Source organism: Pseudomyrmex gracilis, unplaced genomic scaffold (genome assembly GCF_002006095.1).
Source record: "Pseudomyrmex gracilis isolate BER0280 unplaced genomic scaffold, ASM200609v1 scaffold_1651, whole genome shotgun sequence".
NCBI lineage: Eukaryota > Metazoa > Arthropoda > Insecta > Hymenoptera > Formicidae > Pseudomyrmex > Pseudomyrmex gracilis.
Window position 1 is genome coordinate 5,601 of NW_018022235.1, and position 7,291 is coordinate 12,891.

The window sequence follows — 7,291 nt, forward strand, 5'->3', positions numbered from 1 at the left end:
AAATGTTTTGCTTTTTTATTTTCCGGTGCCAAAAAAGGAGGGTTTCCATTTTAAAAAAACCACTTCCGGTTGAAGTAACTTTCGGTCAAAACCAAAAGTTGAAATTTACGCCATTTTGGTTCCCCCTGGAAACCCTACAACTTTTATATGAAACTTTTTTCGATTTCTGACCACACAAACGAGTTATTGGAGGTGATAGATTCAGATGACTCACCCTGTATATGTATACATATATATTTGTTCACATGTAAATTTTTACGTGTTTTTTGAATTGAAATTTTAATTCTTAAAATTATACTATGTTATACTTGCATCTCATGTATTAAAAACCCCGTATGATACCCCCCGAACTAATTTTAAAATATTGCAAAAAAATACTCCTCAGCCAGAAGTTGAACCTGGAATCTTCGGCTTTCCGGGCCGTCGCCTTCCCTGTTAAGCTACTGAGGCACTTGGAGACATTCTTCGCAACTCTTGTACATATATCAAAGATGGACATTGATAAACTAATAACGCATTTTCGATCAGCGTGAATCAACAATTAATAAAGAAACTTAAGACTCTCTTGAAGTAATAACTAAGGAAGAAATAAGAATAAGATCATACAAACCGCTTTGATGATTTTAAGAATTGAAATTTTAATTCAAAAAACACGTGTAAAAATTTACATGTGAACATATATACAGGGTGAGTCATCTGAATCTATCACCTCCAATAACTCGTTTGTATGGCCAGAAATCGAAAAAAGTTTCATATAAAAGTTGTAGGATTTTGAGGAGGAACCAAAATGGCGTACCTTTCAACTTTTTATTTTGACCGAAAGTGGGTTACTTCAACCGGAAGTGGTTTTTTTAAAATGGAAACCCCCCTTTTTGACACCGGAAAATGAAAACGCGGAAAATTTTACGTTTAGATATAACCTTGGTTGTTTTAAAATTTTCAAGATGGCAAACGAAGATGGCGGACAAAAATTTTAGTCAACCGATTTGCACCAAATTAAGTTTACGAAGGTTTTTGGGGTTGCTGATCACGAATCTGAAATCAAATTTGCAAAATTCAAAATGACGGATCCACAATGGCGGACCAAGATGGCGGACAAAATTTTTAGCCAAAATTAATAGAAATTACTACTCTTAGCACTACCCAGGAACAAACGGCGTCATTAATTCGAAGAATAGGCGCGGGAATCGGAGGGCAAGCGGGGCGGTTGCTCGTAGCGCTAACGGGTGCCGTACTAACTAACTAGTAGCAATCACTAGTAGCTACTAGTTAGTACGGCGCCCGTTGGCGCTACAAGCAACTGCCCCGCTTGCCCTCCAATCCCCGCGCCTATTCTTTGAATTAATGACGCCGTCTGAACAACGGCGTAAACGTGGTAGTTTTTTGTTCCCTTTGGGGTGCTTTATTTACGTGAGTCCCCATTGCTGTCCCCAGGTGATAGATTCAGATGACTCACCCTGTATATGTATACACATATAGAATAGAACATTTCAGCATAACATCCTGCACAGCGGCTTGTATGCTCTTATTCTTATTCATTTCTTAGTTATTACTTCAAGAAAGCCTAAGTTTCTTTATTAATTGTATATTCAAGCTGTTATATGCTATATACTTTATTTATATTCTATTTATACTTTATTTACATATTACATACATCAAAATTAGTTATAGATAATAATCAGTACATACTGTTTATTCTTAATCAAATACTTCTCTGATTAATTGCGTTCTTCGATCTACTCCATCATTATTACGTTCATTATAATCATCATTCACATTATCGTTTTATAATCTAAACATAAATTATGTAGAATACATGCAGCTAATTGTATTTGTAATAAATGGCATTTCACGGTATTCTGAAAAAAATTTAATTTGTCAAAAACGTCCTTTCAAATAACCAAATGCTTTTTCTATAACATACGTGTTGAAGAAAGTATGAAATTAAATTCGGTTTGAAGAACATTAAGGTGACCATTATCGCAAAAAGGAAGAACAAGCCACTGTAACAATGGATACGCAGAATCACCGATTATAAATTTTTTATCCGGAAAAATTACTTCTTTATATTCATTAGCTGAATTGTACAATGCAGATTTTCTCAAGACTCGTGCATTGTTACGTCCTGGGCCTACGGTAACGGTTGGGCCCTTGAGGAGTGACGTAACTGACACACGACACTTGCGTGTCGACTCCCGACACAGTGACCCAGAGAGATACGAGCGTCAAATGCGTGGGTCAAGCGAGATTTCGGTGTCGTAAACAAGCCGAGTGTTTCTCGCTCTTGCTTGTTTAACGGCTTCTCGCTTGTCGGTTCCCTTTCGAGTTCTAGATGCAAATCTAAATTACTCGGGACAGAACCTGGCGATCTATCGGAAGATGACAGGAATGAGAACGGTTGACGTAAAGTCCAAGTTAATTAATTTTAGTCAATTTTATTTAGGCACCATTCGATTAACATTTCTTCATTTATTTCTAGTATTACAAGTTAAAAGTTACATGTGGTCACAATCTGTAGTTTCTAGTTCATCTCTGGATGTCAAATGTCTGTGTTTGCATGAGTGAGTGTGTGATTGTGTGTATCTATGTATACATATGTGTGTGTGTGTCTCAGTCGTCCAGGGTTATTTCAATTACTTCTTTTATTACTGCTAATGGGGGAAGGTAAAAACGATAAAAATAACTGATTGAAACTTCGCGGACTTTAAGGAAACCGGGGAATTTTACGAAGATAGTATGGTCGGGAGAAAGAGTAGAGACGGCGCGGCAAAGGGAGTTTGGAAATCTTTTTCTGAGGTCGAGGATTAATTCACCTTTAGAAGGAGGAGGATCGGCGACGTGGAAGGTGTTGGCCAAAAGAATAAAATGACCTAACTGGTGAGGAAGTAAATCTTCTTCATCGCTAGTTGTTTCGGATTGTTTATCGTCTACTGGTTGGTCTCGTGGTGATTCTGGAGAAGGGGGGCGAGGTGGGTGACAAAGGGGGGAAGGAGGATAAAAATCTGGAATTTCTTCAGGAGGTACGGGAGAGTAAGAGGGCGAATCTAGGATCAACGGCTGTGGAGAAAGTGGAGTGAGCGTAGGAGGAGATGTCGGAGAGGACGACTGAGTCTCCGGTGGCAGTGAGTGAGTCGGCGAGTGTTCTACGTCATTAGGCGTTTCCCTTAGGACATTGTCAACTTAGGTGATCTCATCGAGTCGACTGGCGAGTTCCTTCCGCCGAAGGGCCCGATTGCGGCGATTGCGCCTGGTTATGATCGCGTTTTGCGATCTCAAGCGGATCCGAAGTTCTACTTAAAAAATGAACTTCACTTTACCGACCAATACTTAACTAAAACGGTTACTACTACCATGATCAAAAAATAACCGGAATTTATTCATAAAAAGAAAAGTACATGTTTATTCTTCAAAATTCAAGTTGTCCCCTTCAAAGTAGTTCCCGTCGGCTGCAATGCACTTGTGCCAGCGTTTGATCCACCCCTCGAAGCTTTTCTGGAAGTCGGTTTTTGGTATAGCCATTAGTGCCTCCAGCAATTTTAGCTTTATTGCCTCCACACTCTCAAAACGAGTTCCTCGTAGTGGTTTTTTGAGTCGATCGAATAGGAAGAAGTCACATGGTGCCAAATCAGGTAAATTGGGCGNTTGTTGAATGGTATTGGTGTTGTTTTTGACGAGAAACTCCCGAGAATTTTTGCACAAAATTCAGTTCTTTTGGCACCAATCTTGCAGTGACTCGCCTCAGACCCAAATCCTCACGCAAAATGCTCTGAACGGATCCGAATGATATGTTGGTGGTCTCAGCTATCTCCTTTATCGTCAATTTGCGATTTTTGATCAACAATTGTCGGATTTTATCGACGTTTTCATCAGTTTTCGATGTCGATGGCCTCCCAGGACGAGCATCGTCCTCAACAGCCTCACGACCANTTTTAAAGCGTTCATACCACTGGTACACCTGTGTTTTCGATAGAGTATTGTCACTATAACACTTTTGTAACATTTAATTTTATTTTTATAGCAAAATTTAATGCAAGAACGTTGTTCAAGTTTTGAATCCATTGTAAAAATCGCCGCGACGTAAAAACTTGATGTAAAGAAATCACTGTCATAAAGGTAAATGAACAGCTGATAAGCAGACGCTTGGCATGGGTGTCCGTAACAGTGCTGCCAACGTGACAAACAACAGAATTCTAAACCGATAAGCCCGCGAGGTTTAAATTAAAAATTCCGATTATTTTTTGATCATGGTAGTATGTCAACATAAATTTGCAAACTAATCTCCGGAACGCTGCTCAGCGCCAGAACTTGACAGCGGCTCAGAACGACCCGAGAGATCGCGAGTCGTTTGTCTGAGTTAAAAGGGAGTCAGCAGCGGCTCAGAACGATTCGAGAGATCGTGAGTCGCTAGTCTGAGGTAAAAGAGAGTCAGCAGCGGCTCAGAACGATTCGAGAGATCGTGAGTCGCTAGTCTGAGTTAAAAAGAAGTCAACAGCGGCTCAGAACGATTTGAGAGATTGTGAGTCGCTAGTCTGAGGTAAAAGGGAGTCAGCAACGGCTCAGAACGACTCGCAAGGTCGTGAGTCGTTATGTGAACTAAAATGGTCAACCTAATACGGTCAACGCTCCGGATATCAGCGGTGTCGTGAATATGGATAAGTTATTCATGGAATCCCCGGTCTTACTACTTAAGCTACTGTAACTCCTATTTTATTTTTCACTTACTACTTGTTGAAGCCGAGTAATAAATGCCAGAATCTCCACCTGGGTTGGATCTGCAGAGTAGTAAGCTGGGTTGGCTCCTGTTAGCGGTGGGCCGTTGTTAAGACACAGACACCACTTGCTGATCACTTTAACAACTTCGGACTTTACTTAGAACCAAGACCGCACTCTGAATATAATACTTGATTACTCTGGATGGTGCAAAGTGAAAACGCTCTTCAGCTCCAGCATTTATACTTGGCTTTTCGGCCTCCAGACACTTGGGTTTTGCCAATCAGATTTGGATTTTGAATCCCTTCTTATTATCTAGATTAAAAATCGGATCTTGATTCGCAGATCCGCACAAGCGAGAGCGCCAATCACCGACGTCGGCCAAATCGTCCTAACTATCCTTTGTTTATAACTCGCTATCGGTTTTGCGCTATCATGTTTAATTTGCGCGACTGACCACTGACTTGGTTTTGATTTTGACTTCTCTTCTGGAGATAAGAGAATTTTTGATTTCCATCCGCCCGACTTGAGTTACCCGCCTCGACTGCTGTGCGAAAACTTTTATTGTTCTTTTGTCTTACTGCGAATTAGAAATCAAATCCGTCGGCTCATCGTGTCAAAATTCAGCGTCTAAACTGATTACAACTTGTTTACTGCCACTGGCCGACTCCTCGTTATCCATCCAGGAAGTTTACGTCTAAGATTACAGTTAGTTACAATTTTAGGATCGGCGTACCGTTCCCACGTTGCAAAAAAAGGGACCGTGAAGTCCATGACGTAACAGCATCATGAAGAAAACCTGACCGCAGTATATATTAGTAAATTTCATATCCGCATCTACAACGGCTTGTAGAATTACAGAGAAATATTTTTTCCGGTTATAATAATCTTTTGCATTCTCTACAGGTTTTTCTATCTTAATGTGAGTGGAATCAATAGCTTCTAATACATTTAGGATGCCTTTCTTACAATAAAACTGATGACAAACATATGCAACGTGTTGTTCTTCAGGCCATTTGATGACGTCATTTAATTTTGTTAAAATCCAAGGTGTCACTCGACGGATTATTCAAAAAACAGATGAAATTGAAACATCAAATTTGTTTGATATTGTTTGTAGGGGTTCTGTGTTTCCTAAATGGCACAAAAATATAAGAAAACTGAGTTTTGCTTTAATTAGTTTTTTTCCACAGGAATGGGAAGGAATAAATCCACTTTTACACAATTTATCTAGAATAAAATCATTTAATATAAAAGATTCATCTGTATAAAAGATTATATGTTTTAAATATTATGAATTTATTTAAAAATAAAAATTATATTTTATAATAATTATTACTTATTAATCGAATTGCTGTGATACGCTCAATTCTTAAGTGCTCCTTAAATTTTAAGTCTGTCCAGCTATCCACAATATGAAGATAATTTTCGACTCGATATCTCTTAAGTCCACTGCTTAAATATTTCATTAAAGGAAACAAATCGTCTTCTTCACTTCTTGAAGATGTATCATCACTGATTGAAAGGTTACTATTGTTTCAGTTTGTTTCAGAGGTACTTGAGTTTTCTGTACTTGTACTAATGTTTAGTGTATTTTCTATTACACAAGACTAATCACTATCTTTTTTTTTATATTCATCTTATGCAATTTTAAATTATTAATAAATTATATACTTTATTATATATAGAAATTGATCACAGATATACGAGCACATAGAAGTATTTTAACAATAGTTTAAAATATATTATATTCTTTACGCATATATACCGGAAAACTTAAATGACCTATGTAAAGTGATTGTTCTGCACTCTGACGATGAAAACTAAAAGCTAAAAAGCGTTCCAACTACACGTTGACACTGTTACACTGTGTCAGTGTATGACTGTTCCGTTGTTGGAAAGCACTCTATATTTCATGACTATCAAAAGTTGATACTTTGTTCAATAAGAGAACGGACTTTCTCAACCATCAGATAGTTTTGCGACTTTTAAACTGGTCTCCTTAACAGTTTTCTAGAAAACGGTAGAAGAAACTACTGGACGTTACTTGCAGAGGTTGAGAGAATTAGAATAAGCAATAAAATTTTCAACCAATAAGAACGTTTCTTACTAGGCTGGCTGACCAATAAACTTACTTTTTCCCGAAGCAGTGGTTTAAAAACCAAATTCTTAACCGGAACTTATTGTACATGATTGTTACGTGCTTTACGGTTTGAAATAACGGATATTTGGACTTTGATCAATTAAATTTTTTGTAAGTAGGAAGACGACCAATCAGATTTCATTGTGGCGTAAAACGGCCTAATACTACTGTTACGTTATTTAGAGCTATTTTATGTGTTAAAAACGATTATAAAAATGTAATTAGCTCAAGGTTACTTTATAATACTACATGCAAGCCTAACAATTCTAAAACTTAACTTAGAGTTACGCTCTTGTAGTTTTACGTCATTGCGGACGACAGGGAAGAAAAAATGTCGGGACGTGACATAAGTGATTTCGGACACTTCTCAAATACAAATTTCCCACGGAATACTATACAGGGTCCGCCACTTAAATCCGGACAAATTTGAATTTGACA

The 7,291-nt window shown here is 38.1% G+C and overlaps 1 pseudogene; it reads right to left on the reverse strand.

Moving 5' to 3' along the window:
• Positions 1 to 1,698: 1,698 nt before the first annotated feature.
• Positions 1,699 to 6,349, reverse strand: LOC109862351 (annotated as a pseudogene).
• Between the last annotated feature and the right edge of the window lie 942 nt (positions 6,350 to 7,291).